Source organism: Arachis hypogaea, chromosome 17, assembly GCF_003086295.3.
Source record: "Arachis hypogaea cultivar Tifrunner chromosome 17, arahy.Tifrunner.gnm2.J5K5, whole genome shotgun sequence".
NCBI lineage: Eukaryota > Viridiplantae > Streptophyta > Magnoliopsida > Fabales > Fabaceae > Arachis > Arachis hypogaea.
In genome coordinates this window covers 106,935,524-106,937,953 of record NC_092052.1, presented here as the reverse complement: position 1 = coordinate 106,937,953, position 2,430 = coordinate 106,935,524, and the positions used below count along the sequence as shown (strand labels likewise).

Below are 2,430 nucleotides of genomic sequence, written 5' to 3'. Positions count from 1 at the left end.
TTGTTTCTTATGAGTCAAATCAAATTTTCAATTTGAAAATCTTATATTTTTCAAAATCTTTTTCAAAAATCAAATCTTTTTCAAAATTCTTAGTTATTTTCGAAAATTCCAAAAATATTTTTCAAAAATATTTTTCTTATTTTTATATCAAATTTTCGAAAATAACATAATCAATTAATGTTTTGATTCAAAAATTTGAAGTTTGTTACTTGCTTGTTAAGAAAGATTCAAACTTTAAGTTCTAGAATCATATCTTGTGATTTCTTATGAATCAAGTCATTAATTGAGATTTTAAAAATCAAATCTTTTTCAAAACTAATTTCTAAAATATCTTCTTATCTTACCTTTTTCAAAAAGTTGGTTTCAAAATATCTTTTCTAACCTCCTAACTTCTTATCTTTTCAAAATTTGTTTCAACTAACTAACTAACCTTTTGTTTGTTTCTTAACTTTTTCAAAACTACCTAACTAACTCTCTCTCTCTCTCTCTAATTTTCGAAAATATCTTCCCTCTTTTTCAAAAATTTCTTTGTAATTAACTAATTATTCTTATTTTTATTTTTGATTTTAAAAATTTTCGAAAAATACTAACATTTTTCAAAAACCATTTTCGAAAATCACTAACCCTTTTTCAAAAATTATTTTCGAAAATTCTCCCTCTCCCATCTTATTCTATTTATTTATTCATCTACTAACATCTCATCTCACATCTCTACCCTCCTCACAGTTGTGTTTCTTCCATTACATTACATTCTTTATCTCCCTCTTTTCTTCCACTCACACAGGGATCCCTATACTGTGGTATAAAGGATCTCTATTATTATTATTATTTTTCTGTGCCCTCTTCTTTGTCATATGAGCAGGAGCAAGGATAAGAACATTCTTGTGGAAGCAGATCCAAAACCTGAAAGGACTCTGAAAAGGAAACTAAGAGAAGCTAAAATACAACAATCCAGAGATAACCTTTCAGAAATTTTTGAACAGGAAGAGGAGATGGCAGCCGAAAATAATAATAATGTAAGGAAGATGCTTGGTGACTTTACTGCACCTAATTCCAATTTACATGGAAGAAGCATCTCCATTCCTGCCATTGGAGCAAACAACTTTGAGCTGAAACCTCAATTAGTTTCTCTGATGCAGCAGAACTGCAAGTTTCATGGACTTCCATCTGAAGATCCTTTTCAGTTCTTAAGTGAATTCTTGCAGATATGTGATACTGTTAAGACTAATGGAGTAGATCCTGAAGTCTACAGGCTCATGCTTTTCCCTTTTGCTGTAAGAGACAGAGCTAGATTATGGTTGGATTATCAACCCAAAGACAACCTGAACTCTTGGGATAAGCTGATCACGACTTTCTTAGCCAAGTACTTTCCTCCTCAAAAGCTGAGCAAGCTTAGAGCTGATGTTCAAACCTTCAGACAGAAAGAAGGTGAATCCCTCTATGAAGCTTGGGAAAGATACAAACAGTTGACCAAAAAGTGTCCTTCTGACATGCTTTCAGAATGGACCATCCTGGATATATTCTATGATGGTTTATCTGAGCTATCAAAGATGTCACTGGACACTTCTGCAGGTGGATCCATTCACCTAAAGAAAGCGCCTGCAGAAGCTCAAGAACTCATTGACATGGTTGCTAATAACCAGTTCATGTACACTTCTGAAAGGAATCCTGTGAGTAATGGGACGCCTATGAAGAAGGGAGTTCTTGAAGTTGATACTCTGAATGCCATATTGGCTCAGAATAAAATATTGACTCAGCAAGTCAATATGATTTCTCAGAGTCTGAATGGAATGCAAGCTGCATCCAACAGTACTCAAGAGGCTTCTTATGAAGAAGAAGCTTATGATCCTGAAAACCCTGCAATAGCAGAGGTAAATTACTTAGGTGAACCTTATGGAAACACCTATAACTCATCATGGAGAAATCGTCCAAATTTCTCATGGAAGAATCAAAAGCCTCAACAAGGCTTTATTAATGGTGGAAGAAACAGGTTTAACAATAACAAACCTTTTCCATCATCCACTCAGCAACAGATAGAGAACTCTGAACAAAATGCTTCTAATTTAGCAAATCTAGTCTCTGATCTGTCCAAGGCCACTGTGAGTTTCATGAATGAAACAAGGTCTTCCATTAGAAATTTGGAAGCACAAGTGGGCCAGCTGAGTAAAAGGATCACTGAAATCCCTCCCAGTACTCTCCCAAGCAATACAGAAGAGAATCCAAAAGGAGAGTGCAAGGCCATTGACATAAGCACCATGGCCGAACCTGTAAGGGAAGGAGAGGACGTGAATCCCAAGGAGGAAGACCTCCTGGGACGTCCAGTGATCAATAAGGAGCTTCCCTCTGAGGGACCAAAGGAATCTGAGACTCATCTAGAGACCATAGAGATTCCATTGAACCTCCTTATGCCATTCATGAGCTCTGATGAGT

General features: G+C 35.4%; 1 non-coding gene across 1 annotated transcript; it reads right to left on the bottom strand.

Annotated features, from left to right (window-relative positions):
* Positions 1-1,388: 1,388 nt before the first annotated feature.
* Positions 1,389-1,496, bottom strand: LOC112767672 (small nucleolar RNA R71). Its single transcript, XR_003185114.1, has one exon. It is a non-coding gene; the product is annotated as a small nucleolar RNA R71 (small nucleolar RNA).
* Between the last annotated feature and the right edge of the window lie 934 nt (positions 1,497-2,430).